The following is an 18,839-nucleotide window of genomic DNA, read 5'->3' on the forward strand; positions in this document are numbered from 1 at the left end:
CCTGCCCACCAGCCCGGATCCATTTAGCATAAGATCTTAAGCAAACTTATTAGCCGCTCTGTTCCTGGATTTCTTCATCTGCAAAATGGTACCAGTAATATCACCCACCTATAGTGCAAAGAGCGAGGATAAGGCAAGTCGAGCTTTGCATTCAGGTAGCCTTCCATGTGTGTCAGTTACTATCATTACCGTCATCTGTGGGTACAGTCTTGAAGAAGCCTCCTATTTGACCTCCCTAATTCCACTCTAGCTTCTATCCAATAGTAAATGTGGCCTTAAACACCAGGAGGGGTAAAATCATCCTGGTTACCTCCACCCTCCTCTCCCCACCGAAAAGTGACAACAGCCTCCTGCTGTGGTTAGAATGAAGTCTGAAGCCTCGGTGCAAACCTCTCCAGAGAGCACTTTAACTAGGGGCACTCTGGCTCCACCCACACCTCTCTCCCCCAAGGAAGGATAAAGCCCTTTGCCAGATGCCCCCTATACTCCCTTGAACTTTTCACACTTACAAATAGGAAGATGCCCCAAAAGGACCATTTTGCACTAGAGTGCGGGCTCCATTCACCACTACACTACCTGTATGGTGACCACAAAATAACTCAACCAACAAAAATGTCTGGAGCCCTCTTTTCAGGTGTTACAATCCATACAACCATAATAGTGTTACAGCTGGCAGATGGATCACCCAGCTTCACTGTTACATCACATTGCACTTTCCCACACACAGCTGAGTGGAACCAGTGAGATTCTGTAGGATAAACCCAAAGGGAAGTGGGTATTAATTAAATTCCGTATCCTTCAGGTGCCCCATTCTGACCAGATGATTCATCCATCTGCCATCTAACACCAGGCCCCACTGAAAAGCATGCCTCTCAGTTACAGGTTTCATTCCAGAAACATCTCATTTACCTATTGGAGGGTGAGCCCCACGTTATTTCTGCACTTTGCTTTCCCTCTCAGGCCGAGAAAGGTGCCCCTGTAGCACTCAGAGTGAAAGTATGCTCATATCACCCTCCAAAGAATTCAGTTCCCAAGGAAAGTCCACTTATTTTGTCTTGGACAAGATGAAGAGAACGAGGACTTGAAGCAAGCCGGGGGTCAGGGAAATAAATCTCAAGGTCTCACTGATTTTCCACCACCCTTGCTTTTCCAGTGAAGGCTGTTTGGGGGAGCTGGAATAACTTAACCTAAGAAATACATGGCTAAGATAAAAATCCCTTTTATCCTTCTCAGGAAAGAGTTCACAGGCAATCACTTCAATACTCTCCTCTTTTTTAAATGATATTTTTCATTGTAATACAATACACATAAAATTTACCGTCTTCACCATTTTTATGTATAGTTCAGCGGCATTAAGAACATTCACATTGTTGTGCAACCAACACCACCATCCATCTTTAGTACTTTTTCATCAACCCAAACTGAAACTTGATACTCAATAAATAATAACTCTCCATTCCCCCCACCCCAGCGACTGGAAACCACCTTTCTACTTTCTGTCTCTATTATTTTGACTAGTTTAGGTACCTCATACAAATGGAAACATATGGTGTTTGCCCTTTTGTAATGAGTTTATTTCACGTAGAATAATGTCTTCAAGTTCATCAATGTTGTAGCTTATATGAGAATTTCCTTCCTCTTTTAAGGCTGAATAATATTCCATTGTGGGCATAGACCAAATTTTGTTTATCCATTCACCCATCAATAGACACCTGGGTTGCCTGCGCCTCTCTCAGCTATTGTGGATAATGCTACTATGAACATGAGTGTGCAAGTATCTCTTCAAGATCCTGCTTTCAATTCTTTGGGGGATATCTATCTATCTATCTATCTATCTATCTATCTATCTATCTATCTATCTATCTATCTATATCTCCAGGACTCAGATTTCCAGAATATATGGTAGTTCTATTTTTAATTTTTTGAAGGAGCTACCACACTATTTTCCAAAGCAGCTGCACCATTTTACATTCCCAGCAATGCACAAGAGTTCCAAATTCTCCACATCCTTCTCAACACTTGTTATTTTCTGGGATTATTTATTTCTCTTTCTTTCTTTCTTTTTTTCATAGTTGCCATCCTAATGGCAATCCTGTATTTTTTTAACTTTAAAACTGGTTAATTGAATTAAATTTTTGTCCCACCTATGCAGTATTGAATATTCGTCTTCTGAGAAGTTAATTTTAATAAAGCAACTAAGATAAAAAAAAAAGCTTTGTACAAAAACTGTCATTTTTTTTTTTTTTGACAGAGCACCGGGGACTGAACCCAGGACCTCATGCATGCTAAGCATGCGCTCTACCACTAAGCTACTTCCTTCCCCCCAAACCCATCTTGTATTAAATCTGAAACTGCCACTTCTGAGGTACGCGAAGTACCTTTTCTAAACCTCAGTTTCCTCATTTGTGAAATGGAGCCGTGAATACCCATTCCTTAAAGTTGTTGGAAGAATTTAATTGCAAAATTGTATAAAGTACTTAGCATGTGCCTGGCACATTAATAAGCAATAAAAGAATGACAGATCATTATAAGGAAGAGGAAGGTTTTACTGTTACTAGAATACTACTAAGAGGTAAGTCACAAAAAGATCTTATATTTAGTATTTTATATATGCAAACCCTTTCCTCATTTATTCAGATAATGTTGTTCTACACAATTTATACATATACTCCTCAAACCTCAAAGTCGCCATTGTAGCCAAGAAAGCATTTTCTTATACATAAATATATAGACATAAATATTCTTCTCCAGAGTAGGCAGGAAACCAGAACTAAGCAGACATAGCATAGCACAAAACTGCATCTTTTTCACAATTTGAAAAAGCAGTAACAATAACCTGTCACAAATTTTAAATTATACTTATAGCAAAAAGGTAGAGCACACTGTGAGACAAGATTCTCTGTTTTCCCAGTTAATTAAAAAGTTAACGCCAAATGGTTATCTTTTGAAGTATGGCTTAGGCTAAATTCACATTCTTCATTAAAAAAAAAAAAAAAAAGCTAGATCTGTAGAAGCCTCTCTAGGTATCTTTTTCTTTACCTGGCTTCTTGTCTAAATTCACAGAACCTGAGGGAAAAACTTAGAAATCATTTAACCCAAATTCCCACCAAATAACCACTGTTAGTTATGTTATTTATGTTTCTACCAATTTATTGATAAATTACAGTAAAATATAAAATACTTGGGAACTTAAAGCAGTTGTAAAAAAAAGTATGCATACTTCAAATTTAAGTAAATCAAATAAATGAAAATGGATTTTTAAATAAAAGTTAAATCAAAAGGATATGAATTTGTCATCAAAACACTTGAAGACACACATCAGGCATTTTTCTAAGCATTTTACACTTATCAACACTTTAAATCTCTACAAAGGATTCTGATTTCGGTTCCATTAATATTATAACACATTTTAAATTACTCCTTAAAATTTGGACACAGTTTATTTATATACTCCACTGAGAAATTCAGGTAAAATAACACTCCAAAACCTTAATTATGTTACTGGCTTCAAGTTTCTAAACAGTCTTCATCTCTCCATCTTGGTTCACAGAAGCTCATACTAACCTGTTTCTTCTACCCACACAAAGAAGTGGTTCCAAAACACTGGGATGTCCTGACAATGGCATCTATTTAGGTTTATTAGTTCAGATTTAACCAGGGAACTCTGTTTCAACCATTGTTCCTTTAAACTGCTTTAAAATTACTTTCTAATTTCAATAATTAAGGCATATGGGTATGTCATTTTTAATTCTTTCTTTGGTGGTTTAGGATTTAACAAGGGATCTCAGCTGATTTTTCAAAGAACTCTTTAGCCAATCCTAGAAAGGCTCATGGTCAATGAATATCTAACATCACTGGGTCTCAGTGATCACTGGGGCCAGGCAGAACGAATCTGAAATGCTACTGATGACAAAACACAGCTTATAAAATAGACCCCTGAAATTAGCCTCACCACTGTTAAGTGATAGAAAGACCATACTTTCTCCCTAAAACTGTATGTTTTGAGTACATAGCTTTTCTCTGAATCTCCACCTTCCTCTGAGTTTTCACTGTGATTTGACCACCAAGAAGAAACAAACAAGTAAGAATAAGCAAATAGGATATCTTGTCAGTCACTGTCTTTACCTTTTCCTCCTTCACTGGTTTTTGAAATGCAAATCACACCCCTAGAGGCACCTACAATTAACCCTTAGATGTCCCTATCCCCTCTGCCTAGAATTCACAGCACTGGGACTAAATCTGCTGCTCAGATCCAAGTTATGTAATAGCCAGAGTCTCTGAGCGTCAGATCTCCGACTTTTGAGAAGGAACCAGGGCCCCACAGATTCGGAGGCAGAGCCAGGTCTCCTGAATCCCACTCCAGGGTTCTTGCCCCCGCCAATCTTTCATCCACTGCCCCGGGTCCTGAGCACGGCCCAATCCACCTTGAGATGCAGCTTGTGAATCCGGACAATTTATCCAGAGTTAAATTAGATACAAGCACTCTGGCTCACAATCTGTTTCCCCTGCCCCCTTGGTATATTTCAAGGTCATCAATCATCCCAACGCCCTTCCGGGAAGTTTCCTTTTTCCCAGGACCCAGCACAGGATCACAAACTGCACTTAACCCTTAGGTCTCTCTAGTCTCCTTTAAACTGAAACAGTTCTTCAGCTTTTGTTTTTCATGCCATTGACATTTTTGAGGGATACATGCCAATTATTTCAGAGAATATCCTTCCATTAAGATTTCTCTGGTGTTTCTTCATGATGAGATTCAGATTTGGTCTTCTTGGTTGGGTTACGACATCCAGAGACACGTGACCCTCACAATCTCTTATTCGGGATGTTAATTTTGATCCCTTGTTTACAGTGTTGTCAACTTTCCCCCACTGAATTGTTGTGATTTTTTCCTTTTGTAATTAATTATTAAAGGTCTGAGGAGAACAATGACACACTTTGATTTCAGAAACTGACTCATGCATTTGATTGGTTAATAATTATTTGCTGAGCACCTATTACTCCCCAGGGATTACGACGGCATGGGAGATACTACAGTGGGAAAACAGACATATGCCTACCTTCGAGGAGTTTACGTTCTACTTAGGAAAGGCAGGCAGTGGGCAAGTAAATAAAATATATACAATGTGTGCTCTGGTGACAAATGCTCCCAAGGAAATAAAGCAGAGACAGACAGCAGGAGGGCTGGTGGAGGAGCAAACAGATCTGCAGCTGCCTTTGTGGCCTTCAGTCCACTACCCAAAACGGTACAAAGAGATCTTCTAAAGCAGAAACTGCATCCTGTCCCTTCCTGCTTAAAACCCAAAGAGTAATGTGCTCTGCAGACATCCAGGCTCTTCATAGACTGTCCCAGCCTCGACATGTTGTCTCTTGTCATCCTCTCTTGCGATTTATGCTCTGGCAATAACACTGATGTGGCTCCCCACCCCCACACCCCACACCTCCCTTGGAGGAACTCCTCTCCCTCTTCCATTCACAGCACCTCCCCGGGCCCCTCTCTTCAACACTGAGAACTAGAGACAAGGGGGGAAACCAGTCCACAAACTGTCATTCTGACACAAATGTAATGACCTGATAATTCAATGGCAACTATCTACAATTACCTGTTTTATACAAAATTTTGTATTATAAACAAAGGTCCTTTGCTACATATTTTAAATTACCCTAGGCAGAGCACTTAATGAAACATGTTTAATTTTCCCCTCTTCTCTGGGTTAATTTAAGAAATTAATTCTTGATTCACACACAGACTAACAAAAATCAGCAGGCATTTCTTTGGCTAAGATAGCTTGTAAATAAACATCATGAATATGTGAACACCCACAAGCAAGTAAAGCAGAATTCCACCTACATAAATGGGCTGAGTCATGCTTCAATCCAATTCAACAAGTTGTCGCTAAGTCCTTGTAAGATACTCTGTCCTCTACTGAGTGCCAGAGGAATTTCAAAAAAAGGACAGGATAGGAACCTCACTTTCAAAGAGGTCAGACAAAGTGGTAAGATGTTAAAATACATACATGGTATCATTAAAACCCTAACTAAAAAAAAGAAATCTTAGGACTATTTTCTAGATAATTAGACATAACTACATAAATATGGGTATTTAGCAAAATTAAAATTGCACATCTTGCGTCACTGTCCATTTTTGTTGTATGTGTGTATATTTGCTTGGGAAAGGAGAAGTTGGTTTTTTGTTTTTGTTTTTAATTAGTTTCTTTAAGCAGAGGTCTTGCTTTGTGGACACAGATTGTATCTTTTTCACACGATATATTTGCGATTTAGAAGCGCCTGGCATGGGCCTTGCTTCCTTCTTGTTCACAGGACCCGAGTACCCAGATGCCTGGCTGTTCTTCCAGAAACTCCTTCCTCCCTCAGAGGCCTCTCACCTGACAAGATATCAATCTGCAGCTCTAACTGATCCCAACACCACTTACCTGGGTCATCATCTCTACTGCTTGTAAAAAGATGACTCTTAAACTTCCACCTCCAGCCTCTCCCCACACAAAGACGATTTACAAATGAGGAAAGAGAACAAAAAGCCTGAACAGCAGGAGAAGTCAGGAAAGAAAGCTGCAGGTCCAGGCTCATCCCATAACTGAGCTGCTGAGGGAGTGCAGGGGACAGTCCCCATGGAGGGCCTGAGTCCTTGTGAAAGAAAAAGGCAAATTCACCGCACGTGGATCCGCCTCCTGCCTTTCTGATTGGGAAGGTATAGTCCTTTAGGTCTGCCCATGGAATGACAAATATTTGCCCACATTTCACAACATTTTCCGAATGAGTTGTCCCTAAATTTACCAAAATATTAGGATTCTGCTACTTAATACTGTGCAGATACAAAGTTTTGTGATGTGAGAATAAGAGGGCAGAAAAGAATACCTTCCCTTTCAATGTCCAGATCCTCAATTTTAAATGTAATTAGGTAGATGCCCTCAAGAACTCAAAGACTTTTTCTAAGGAAGTAAAAATGTACAAATTTATAAACATACATCAACTTTTCAATTTTAACAAGAGCTTCAAGAAGTGGACTGATCTGTCACAGGTCAGAAATGAACTTATCATTCCCACAGTAAGGTAAATAGACAGATGCAATTAAGCCCAAACTGAAATGAAGCAAAACATTAATACAAGACCACAACCAATACAGAAAAATAGCTGCTGGAAAAACTTCTTTAAATCTTCACAGACTCGTATGAGAAAACAGCTACCCCAAGCCCCACCTAGCATGGAGGGTACCACCATAGAGACAATGAGAATCCTGTATTCCTCAAAGGGGTGTGAAGTCCACTTGTGATGTCTGCAGAAGCCTCACTCATCTTCCTTTGTCGCTGATAGGAAAATGATTAGTTACCACCTGGGCCAGAGGAGGGAAATGAACTTGCAGGCCTGTGTGAAAACAACAAATTGCTGTTTTTTCCAGAACACTTGATTAAGAACAAGCTGTCCTAAGTGCAGTGGCGTGAAATGTTCCTTCCTGGTTCCCAGCTCGCTGAGGAGGAAAGGGCAGCTCTTGGAGGCTTAGCCTCCAATATACAAAGCCTGGGGTCGCCTCCCTGTGCAGACACTGCCATTCTGACAGCCAGGAGTCACAGGCCTTTGAGACTTGGGAGGCCAGAAGACTATAAAGAAATTTGACCGTGTCCCTGTATATATTTCACAGGGCAGATTATTAAGATCTGACAGGTTTTGTAAAGAGAACGCAAGCAAGCCAAGGAAGCTGAGTAACTTACACCGACATTATGCTGTTCTGTGGCTACACATCTTCTCATGTTCTTGGGAACCCAGAAGCAGGCTGTATCTGCTTTAATTAGAGAGAAGATCCTGAATAAGATAGCTTATATAAACAGTGACGTTTCCTGTCTAAAAATTGGGACATAATCCGACAAGTATAAACACACATCTAGAATCTACTAGGCAGAATATTTGAAACCAAGGACAGTCACATAATTGAGGGTGTGTCATCACGCAACCTGCCTAGCAAGATTCCCAGGTCCCTCCTCTGGAGACTGATTAAGTAAATCTGGGTGGTGCCTGAGAATCTCCGTTTTTAACAAGCACTTCGAGGAGAGTCTTATGTTTCGGCAAGTTGGGGAGACACTGGATTGATGCTTCACTTAGCTCTCTTCAGATGCTTCTACACTTAAATCCCACTGAGTAACACCATCAATTATGTTAAGCTTATAAATGGTAACAATAGTGAGTATTTGTCTTCTCCTTACCCCTCAAATAATAACACAATTTTGGTAATGCCCATTTTAAAGAAAGAGGTTAAGTAACTTGTGCAAGGTTATAAGCTAGTAAGTGACAGAGGGGGGGGATTTAAATAGAAGTGTGACTCCAACAGTGTTTGGTAACCACTGTATACACAGCCTCCTCTTTCACAAGCACAGATCCTGTTTACAAGTGCTAACAGTTGATTTATAACCCAAAGTAAAGAAGATTGAGGAAAACACTTGTGAATTATTAGTACTTTCAAATCAGTGGCTATGTAGAGACCCAAGGATCCAGCAATATCTCTCATCAAAGGTGTTTATCCTGTGATGCGCTCACATTTCTCCTTTAAGTTTTGATCCTAACCTTCATGCCTTTCCCCAGAAAATAAAAAAGATGAAGTCAAAAAGTCAATGGCCTCTCCCAGAAAAATAATTAGCTTAGAGGAATTACAATGTGCTATACTTCAGCCTCCAAATCTGAACAATATATCAGACTGAAGATTAGATGTTTACACTGCTCTGTAAAGAACAAAAAAAGACGTGATATTCAAATATTTTCATAACTGTCCTCTTCTATCATTTCTAACACTGAAGTTTAAAAAAAAGAAAATCAAACTTTTCTACTCATCCTGCCTTAAAAAAAAAAGACATAGCATGTCAAATGAACAATGCCCCTATGCCTATTTCTAGCCTCAGGTTAATTAAAAGTCACTCAAGTTTGAAAAGGATACAAAACCAGAAGCAAAATCAAACTCAAGATTCATGCAACGAGTAATTATCAAGGGCCTTCTATGTACCAGGCACTGTTCTAGGTGCTATGGATACGAGAGAATAAAACAGATAAGAACTCCTACCTTTAAGGAGTTCACATCCTCCTAAAAGGATGTAGATTCTAAACAAGTAAGGATCCAAGCAGTTTGTCAGATGGTGATAGGTACTTGGGGGCGAGGGGCAGGGGGCCTATGTAACTGTGGTGGTCCCCAAAGGTCTTCCCAGTAAGGGGCCATCTGAGCAGAGGCCTGAGGGAGAGTGCAGGCAAGCCACCCAGTATCTAGAGAGAGTGCATCCCCAGAGAAGTGTGTCTGGTAGACAGTCCTCCATCCCCACCCAAACCACAATCCCCTCTAAATTTTCCATCTGCTCAAATGGCCCCACCCTTCTCCCAGTTGCTCAGAACTAGAATCAAGCTCACAATTCCCATCCTGTGAACCAGGTGGTCCTGTGGGCTGCTTCTCTCCAGCATTCATCTCCACTCCCCACTTGACAAACAGGCCCTGTCATAATAAACCTGGACAGCTGCAGAAGCCTTGAAACTGGTCTCCCCAGATATGCTCCCATCCCCCGCTCCCGCCACAGCAAATCTGTTCTCCACAAAGAAACCAGAATGATCTCTTAAAAACACGTATGAAATCACATCAAGGCCCCTTTCTAAACAGCTCAGCACTCCTCACTGCTCTTCAGAGTGAAATCTGGGTCCTGGATGTCCAGGGCCTGCAGGCACAGCCAGCCCCTGCCCACCTCTCTGCATCCTTCATGCCTGCTGTCCGCGGAGCTCACTGCCTCTGAGCTCCCTTGGCCTTCTTTCAGCTTCCCTGACAGCCCAGCTCCTTTCTGCCTCGAGGCCTTTGCCCAGGGTTCCTTCTGTCTGGAGAGATGCGCCCCCATCTCCTCAGGCGTACTGCTCCCATCCTTCAGACCTTCAGCTAGAAGCCACTGCCCCAGAGCGCCTCTCTGATCTCCCCACCCCTGGCCACCCTACACTGTACACTCAGTATACACTGCCCTTCTCCTAGTACCATCATAAGTATAATTATACCATTATCTCTGCAATTTACTGTCTGCCCTGAGCCAATAAACTAATCTCTGTGACAACCAGGACCACGTCAGTTGAATTCATTTTTGCATCTACCATGCCTTAAAAATAGCAGAGCTCAATAAATATCTGGGAAGGGGTTGAGCCTTCCTCCTCACACCTTCCTGTATTCTCTTTCAAGGAAAATACACAGTTGCATCTTTTCACGGCATTGTCTATGCCTGGCAAATTTCTCTTCTAGTAACAAAAGTTAGGAACTAGAAAAAGCTACACTGAAATAACAAAGTCCCAAACTAAGAAGTCCCAAGTTGAGCCATTTGGACCATGTTTGTTTTCAGCTGTGTTTCATGTTCTAGAATTGTCTTCCTAACTGGGATGGCCAGTAAGAAGAGCTGCCCACTCCTGAGACCTCACAGGTCAGTCACTGATACTTGTCAGGGACCGAAGGAAAGTGACGGGAAGGAACAGCAAACCCTGGGAGGAAGGACTTCCCGCTGGTCCACAGCTCTCAGAATTTTTAAAATTTTAATTGAAGCTAATGGGAGTCACTCGCTTTGTGTGGAGAAGTAAAAGGACAGTGTCCCAAGACCCCCACGTGCCACGCAGCTTACAGTTACGGTAGCCACCTTTAGCTGCAAAGTGCTTTTCTCATCTGCTACCTCATTCAACTGAATCTTGGCAGCCACAACATGATCCAAGGGACTTGATCTCCACCTGATCAAGGAGGTGAAGAAGGTGAGGTCGTTTGCTTTGGCTCACAAAGTAAATGCCACAACCCAGGAATCAGAAGCAGCTCTGTTGGGCTCCAAATCCTCGGCAAAGCACGTCAGCCGCGACCCAGAGTTCCAGTACCAAGTGGACCAGGACCCAAAGTGTGGTACTGAGTGTGAATCACTTGGCTGCTGTAGTCCCAGCTCCCTGGCTTATAGGACCAGAGAGGGAGAGTGACTGGCACAAGGTCACACAGCCCAATGATAGCTAGGTCCAGCCAACAGCTCCATTCCCATTGGATTGTCCTTCTGACAGATACCACCTCCCCTCACAGCAGACCCCTAAAACCCTCAGAATAAATGCTCTTAAGTCAAGCTTTCCTAAGGAACACTGTAATGTTACAAAAATCTGAAAGTACCTTTTAGAGTTGAGCAAAAGCAAAACAGAAGGACTTGATCACTCTCCTTTCTTGCAGCTGCCACTGGTCTGAATTCACACAAGCAGCCCCTTGTCTCTGTGCTAACATGCAGCTCCTCTAAGTGACAGAAGCCTAGGAACACAGAGGCCCTGGGCCCCGGCCAGCTGGAGCCCAGCTCAACAGGCGAAAAAGCTGGCGGCCCAGACACCCCTTTATCCAACACCACTGATTCTGGGGCAGCAATAAACACAATTCTGCATGCACGGTCACGCTTCCTCCTGTACAAGAGTGAGTGGAATAAGGCCTGGGCCGTGGGAGCCACCCCGGCACCTCACACACCACCCTGCTTTGTATGATCCCAGTGGCAAAACCAATCACCCACATCGAGGTCAATTTACTGTGAATCCAACCACCTTGCCCTTTTCCCAAATTAGCTGGCCGACAGCCTGTATGACACCACTTACCGGCCACCACTGGGCCTGCCGGGCCAGACCAAGGCAGCAATCACGTGCACACAGGGTTGGGAAGCTCTCTCAGAGAAGCAGCCCTCAACAGCCTCCTATCATCCTCAGGAGCTTCCAACCCAAACACGCCAACTCCCAGGAGTGGCAGCTCCCAGGAAGACTTCTGTTCTGACAAGGCCTCCAGACCAGTGGCTGCCCTGGTTACAGTGGGCCCCAGCTCAGCCCGAGACAGGATGCGCCCCCCTTAACCTCCCACAACAGATCTCGTCAGGGACGAGTCGCAGAGCATCGGCTGAAGGTGGACCCACCCCACTTCCATCAACCTCAGCTGCTCAGCTGGAGCCACCAGCCACCTCGGGCTTTAGACAACGCAGGAGTCCCCAGAGGCTGCTGTGCAGCCACGATGCTCTATTTAAAACTACAGTCACTCATCTGTGAGGTCTTTTTTAAAGTGAAAACGAGAATGCATATCAGAGCACCTCAAACACTCAAAGAGCTAATCAATCTGAAGGTCTCAAGAGTCACCATTTTGGTATGCTGAACACACTTGAGGACTGAGATGTAATTTTAAGGGGTCCCCAACTGTCCTTGAGGGAGGCCGGGTGATGTCCTGGAACTGAATCCTGGAGCTGCGACCTGGGGCAAGTTACACATTCTTCTACCACAGCTCATTCCCCTCATCAATAGACTGGGGTTAACAACAGCTGTCTTGGTATCGCAGCGGAATATCAAACAAGAAAAAGGAAGTCATCCTCTGGCATAATGACTGGGACATAATAAACCATAAGTTAATAATGCTGACTTCCTCCTTCAGTGCTTTTAAAGAACTTACTTTTTTTTAGTATCATGCATTCCTTTTCATTTCCCATTTATTAATTTCTCAAAATCTTCTTTCAAAATTAACAACCCACATATACTCTTACTCCAGCAATTCAGTGTATTTTCTTTAAGGACATGTGTGGAAAAGAATGTCAAGACATATGTCCAGTGATGGTCCCTCCAGCATTATTGGTGACCTTCAGAAAAAAGGGAATACCTACTAACTAGAATCCTATTACAGCACTTACAATAAAAGAGGTAGTTTAGTAAGTGCAAATAAAAGGAAAGCGTTTTATAGTATAACTTCTCATAGTATGATCATACATGGGATAAAAAACTTTATATATACACACACACACACACACACACATATGAATGTATGAATGATTGCTTTGATATCCAAATAGTTTACCAGTGGGGAGAAAAAAAAATAAGGGTGCAAGGATGTGGTAGGCAAAATAATAGCCCCATGTCCACATCCTAACCCCCGGAAACCTATGAATATATTACCTTACATAGCAAAAGGGGCTTTGCAGATATGATAAATTAAGGATACTGAGATGGGAAGAGTATCCTGGATTACCCAAGCACCCAATCTAATCACACAGGTCCTTAAAAATCAGAGACCTTTTCCTGGATTCAATTACAGCAGAATGGTCTGAAAGAAGATGGAGAAAGGCCATGTGCCAAAGGATCCTGGCAGCTTCTAGAAGCCAGAAAAGGCCCAAAGCCTCAGACATGTTCATTTTAACCCAGTGAATCCCATGTTGGGCATCTGATCTACAGAAACGTAAGACAATAAATTTGTGTTGTTTCATAACACTACACTGCAATAACTAATTACAGCAGCAATAGAAACTAACAGAGAAGAGAGAAGGGAGTAAATCACTTATAATTTTATATCTTTCCAAACAGTCTGGATATTTACTGCATATATAAATATGGCTTCTACGTTAACTCATATTTAGTTGGAGAGGGAGGGAGGAAGTCATTTGTCCAGTTCCTATGCCATGATTCCCTAACCACAAAAGCTTTCATATAGCACTTGGCTCCTTCTGCCTGAGAAACTGGGCTCTTTCCAGACCAGACAAAAGTCTACTTACACATCAAGGTCCAACTCAGGTGACACATGCGAGGTCAGGGCTTCCTCCTCAGGGGTCTCCCCGGCAGCTGAACTTAAGGGGGCTGCACACAGCTCTGTCGACCTTGCTGGGTAGTGAGTTCCTTGAAAACAGCACTTGAGGCTTATTTGCCTGTGCAAACCCAACCCCTCATAATAAGCATGATAGGTGGTTAATGATTAAGTGTTTGCTCAACTGAAAAGACTACTGAATCACATTAAATCCAAACCAATCTAGTAAATCCTGGTTTTAAATTAACAAGGAGTCTTCTATTGGGAAAAGATTGTTGTAATCTCATTTGCATCACCCAGCTATCTGTTCCATAAAGGCAGAATTAAATCCTTCAGCCCCACAAATCATGGCCAGGAGTTCAGAGTTAAATCTTTCTCCAAAATCAAATTTTGACTCTGATTTACAAAGGATGTTGATTATCAAGGGACACTGCTTCAGGGTTCTAGGCCATCAGATTTCCAGTCTGCATCTTCCAGTTCCTGCTGTAAACATTTTGATTTATGTTTAAATTGTACTGGCCATAGTGCTGAAATTAGCTCTCCTCCCTCCCACCAAATCAAAACATTGGGTTACCCCAATAGGACATTTTATAAACCACTCTGGGGCAGTGGGGGGGGGGGGTGAGGAGAAAAAAGAAAAATCACAGCACAGTTGTTATGGCTGAGACTTAAAACAATCCAAAAACTGCTCCATTAACAACTATTTCAATGGCAAAGAAGCCCAGAGAGGAGACAGAGTGACATCTGATTAAATGTTCACATACTAAAGATTGCATCCTACATTCACTCAAGCAAGAGCCAAAGCTTTTGTTTTAATCTCCCAGCAGCATTCTGTTTAACAAATACCAAAGCATCCATCTCTATGGCAATAGTTCTTTCCATTGATCAATTAGAGGCCAAAGTACTGAAGAGGCTACACTCATGTGTTTGACCGAAATATCTTGTATAACCAATGACTTCACAAAACCGTATCCAACCAGACAAGTGATAGACACTGAACTCTCGTTGAGTATTTAAGCCAAAGCACATCGTTAATTATTTATTTTTGCTGTTCGTGGTGTTTTCATCTAAAAGTCAGATTTATTGGGGTATAATTTACATGCAGTAACCCATCCTTTTTAGTGTAAAAGTTCTATGAGTTTTGACCAAAACTTAGTCATGTAATCATCATCACAATTAAGAAACAGAATATTTCATTCATTCCAAAAAGTTCCCTCTGCCCTTTGTAACTCAGTCTTCTCCCCCATTGCCAGACCCAGGCAACCACTAATGTATTTTCTAACCCTGTACTTTTGCCTTTTCAAGAATGTCATATAAATGAAATCATACGGTAGTACCCTTTTGAGTCATACAGGATGTACCTTTTTGAGTTTGGCTTCTTTCACATAACATAATGCATTTGAGATTCATCCAAACAGTTGTGTATGTTCTTTGTTAGTACTGAGTAATACTCCACTGACATCTGGTTTGCTTATCCACTTATCTGTTGAAGGACATTCAAGTTTCTTCTAGTTTTGGACAGTTAGGAATAAAGTTGTTGAAAATATTAGCCTACGGTTTTTTGTGTGAAAAGAGGTTTTCATTTCTCTTGGGTAAATATCTAAGAATGGAATTGCTGGTTTGTATGGTAAATACGTATTAAACTTTGTAAGAAGCTACCTATTTCCCAAAGTGGCTGGCCCATTTTAAATTCCCCCCAGCAATGCAAGAAAGTTCTAGTTGCTCTGTATCTTTGTGTTTTTGTTTCATTTTCCTGTTTTTTTTTTCTTTCTTTTTTTAAAGCTATTATAAAAAGTATGTAGTGGTAGCTCATTGTATTTTTCTTTTAACTTTTGATTTTGAAATAATTTTAGACTCAACATAGAAGTTGCAAAAATAGTAGAAAGTTCCCATGTATTCCCCTCTTATCCTACATAATCACAAGTATCAAAAAAAGCAAGACCCTGACATTGGTACAATATGTTAACTAAACTACAGACCTTGTTCAGATTTCATTTTTTTACATGTACAATTCCTGTCTTTTTTCTTTTTTGCATACAGTTCTATAAAATGTTATCACATGTAGAGATTCATATAAGCATTACTACAATCAGGATATAGATCTGTTTCAGCAAAGCACGTTATATAGTTTTTCTTTTTTATACTTTTTTTTAATGGAAGTACTGGAGATTGAATTCAGAACCTCTTGCATCCTAAGCATGCGGTCTGCCACTGAGCTATACCGTGCCCTCAGTACATTATATTTTGAAAAGACCTTTTTGGTTTTGCAAACATCATCTGTTGGAAGGACTCTGGTAAATGATGACTTTCTTCTGTCCTTTTCCCTTGACCAAATTAAAAGTTTGTTATCCAGAATTTTTAAAAAGACAGATAGGAAGGAAGGAAGGAAGGAAGAGGAAGGAGGAAGGGAGGAAGGGAGGAAGGGAAAAAAGAAACGGACTCACAGATATAGAGAACAAACTAGTGGTTTCCAGTGGGGAGAGTGAAGGGGGGAAGGGCAAAGTAGGGGTAGGGGATCCAGAGGTGTGGACTACTATGTATAATGTAAATAATCTACAAGGATACATTGTACAGTATAGGGAATATAGCCAATATTTTATAATAACTATAAATGGAATACAAGCTTTAAAAATTATAAATCACCATGTTGTACACCTGAAACATATAATATTGTACATCAACCATACCTCAATTTTTAAAAAACATGAAAAAAAAAACAGTCATGTATCTATCTCAGGGTGCGATATGCAAACCACTGTTGACAGAGAAGTCCATTTTTCAGGACAGGTGTCTGTCCTGTTCATTCTTTCCTTATTATATGCCAAGCCCAGAACAGGTCATTTTTTTTTAATGCTAAACAGGAGAGCAAGAGTTCTTCTCTTTAAAAGAACTTAGGAATGGAGAAATATTCACACACACTCTTACAAACTGGGACAAGCACTATCCACAAATGAAAATCTAAAGGTGCACTGGAACTTAACATGATCTGCTTTGGACTGGGATCCTTGTGATCCAGCCTCATCCTCAGACTCAGTATTTGAGGCCCTCCCACAGGAACAGGGCACCCAAGTCTCTGAGCCATTGAGCAGTGAGTATGTAACCAAAAAATTCTTAGAGCAGAAGGACGTAAGGAAGCCCTCCGGTGCTGAGGAACTGGACCAAGGACTGCTTATCTTCTTAGTTCAAAGCCTGGCCCCTAAGATACATAGGATTAGCAACTGCCCCTGTTTTACCTTAGGGATACTTACAGCCCCCAACATTTCAAATAGAGGGGACGGCAGGACAAAAGATGTGTGAGTGGGTAGGAAATAAGCCTTGCCCACACATGCTAGAGCTCAGGACAGCCCAGCATGACACGTGGCAGGAGAACGGCAGGCAGACTGCAGTGGAGAGAGAAAGGGGAAGGGCAGTCTCTGTCTCCATGACTTTGTGTCTGAGGCATCTGCCAAGGGCTGGGCTAGGGAAGACCAGGAGTCTGAAAGGAAGTCAGCCTTTTTAACAGCTGCAGCAAGAGTAAGCTGGGAAATCAGGGAGAAATGAGAGTGAGAGGGGAAAAGAAAATTGTGAAACACAGCGAGTTCGTTGTGCATGCATCTGCCTCTTTCTGGAGAGACTCTAACTTTTCCTTAAACTGTCACATGTAGCTTCCAAAACACCCTGCCTTCAGTGCCCGAGCAATGACCTGTGTCTGAAGGCCTGTGACACCCGGGTACAAACCTGAAGTGCCTCCCAAGTCAGCCATGAGGGAAGCCCCTCAGGCCTGCGAAAGAGCCGGTGGGAAAATAAGACATGGCCCCTGGCCCCCTGCTCACTGAGCCTCTTACATGCAGAAATTGTCTACTTTCAGTGATTAGTAAGTGTAGGAACTGCCAAATCAAAACACTAATTGTTTTGCAATCTTAAAACAACTGTTTGGTTATTTTACAAATAAAAAACAATTGTTAAAGTATCAGAAAAATCTTCCAGCCCATGTTTCCAAAACCGCTAGCTACTGCAACCACATGGCTTTTAACCAAAACTGTCTCTTAACCAGGACCTTGCATGGCAGACCAGGGTGATATGTGGACATGAGAGTAAACCCCTCAAAATGAAGAGGGGAGGGCACCACAGCCAGCCACACTTCTCCCCTACAGGAACACCGAACAAGTCACAGGGACAGCCAGCCAGGTGATGATTGGTAATACATCCAAAAATGAATAGGGATACCCTTCCATCAGTTTCACTTACAATTTTTCCATTATGCTCATATATGGGTAATAAATGCTACTATGACAATGCTGGTTGCTAAAAACATCGAGCCCCTCAGATGCAAGGTACTTGGTAGCAACAGGTCTCTGGTCCACAAGTTCAAGTTACAACAAACTGCTTCCACCTTTAACCTTTAACCAAGGTTTCAACTGAGAAGGACCCCAGTTCCTGGCAACACAGTACACCACAAGGTACAAGAGAAACAGGCAACACAAGGTGGTTCTCATGGGCCTCTGGGAAAAAGAGAAAAGCAAGTAAAACTGTCCTTCTCAGCTCCAGTTCAGAAAGGTCACCAGACACTGGCATGACCATCTAGCCCCCAGAGAACTACTGACTAAAAAAAATAATGCACAACCTAAAAGTTAAGAATTATGTTTTATTCAGCGACCTTACTGAGAACTATAGCCTGGGAGACAGCCTCTCAGATGGCTCTGAGGAACTGCTCCAAAGAGGTAAGGGGGAAGCCAGAATATATGGGAGTTTTTGCTTAAAACAAAACAAACAAACAAACAAAAAACCATGCAGTTGAACATCAAAAGATTACTGCTAATCACAAAAGACATCTCAAGTTAATGACTTCAGTGCTTTTCAACTTATGGGAAGATAGAAGAGTCTGGGATTATTGAAATCACTCCTTTGATATGCATCTTAACTCTCTAGGGCCAGTGTCCTGTTTTTCTCCATCCTGAATCCCCTCAGGGTGCACCGACAGCACAGCTGCAGTGGCTGATGGCTTTATGGCCACGATATCCTTTGCTTACTAAAATGGCAGGCAATATTTTTTTTCCCACAGTACCCACCCCAGTGTGGCTCCCAACCAGGTACACCTTTTCCCAAGTGCTTGAGCCTCTAAATTTGAGCCTCTAAATTCTCTGCTTCCTCTCCACACCCCCATCCCAAGCCAAAACTCCCCTCCCCAATCATTTCAGTCAGGAAATGGACAATCTAAGGTGTGAAAGACACAAAGGCTTCTCTCATCCCAGAGGTTGAAATAATACTTCAAGACCATGTATGGAATATGAAAGTA

At 41.9% G+C, this 18,839-nt stretch overlaps 1 protein-coding gene across 15 annotated transcripts in view; it reads right to left on the bottom strand.

Annotated features, from left to right (window-relative positions):
• SGMS1 (sphingomyelin synthase 1) overlaps positions 1-18,839 on the bottom strand; it is a 264,875-nt gene that overhangs the window by 150,202 nt on the left and 95,834 nt on the right. For 3 of the 15 annotated variants that reach the window (XM_031461330.2, XM_031461329.2, XM_064488181.1), the window contains exon 1: positions 13,536-13,685. The exons of 10 other annotated variants lie outside the window; for them this stretch is intronic. The gene's annotated coding sequence lies outside the window, so the exon portion shown is untranslated. Of the gene's footprint in view, positions 1-7,724; positions 7,796-11,149; positions 11,169-13,535; positions 13,686-18,839 lie in introns of those variants that run through there. 2 more of the 15 variants (XM_064488180.1, XM_010979939.3) reach the window with 2 other exon arrangements.

Source organism: Camelus dromedarius, chromosome 8 (genome assembly GCF_036321535.1).
Source record: "Camelus dromedarius isolate mCamDro1 chromosome 8, mCamDro1.pat, whole genome shotgun sequence".
Classification (NCBI taxonomy): domain Eukaryota; kingdom Metazoa; phylum Chordata; class Mammalia; order Artiodactyla; family Camelidae; genus Camelus; species Camelus dromedarius.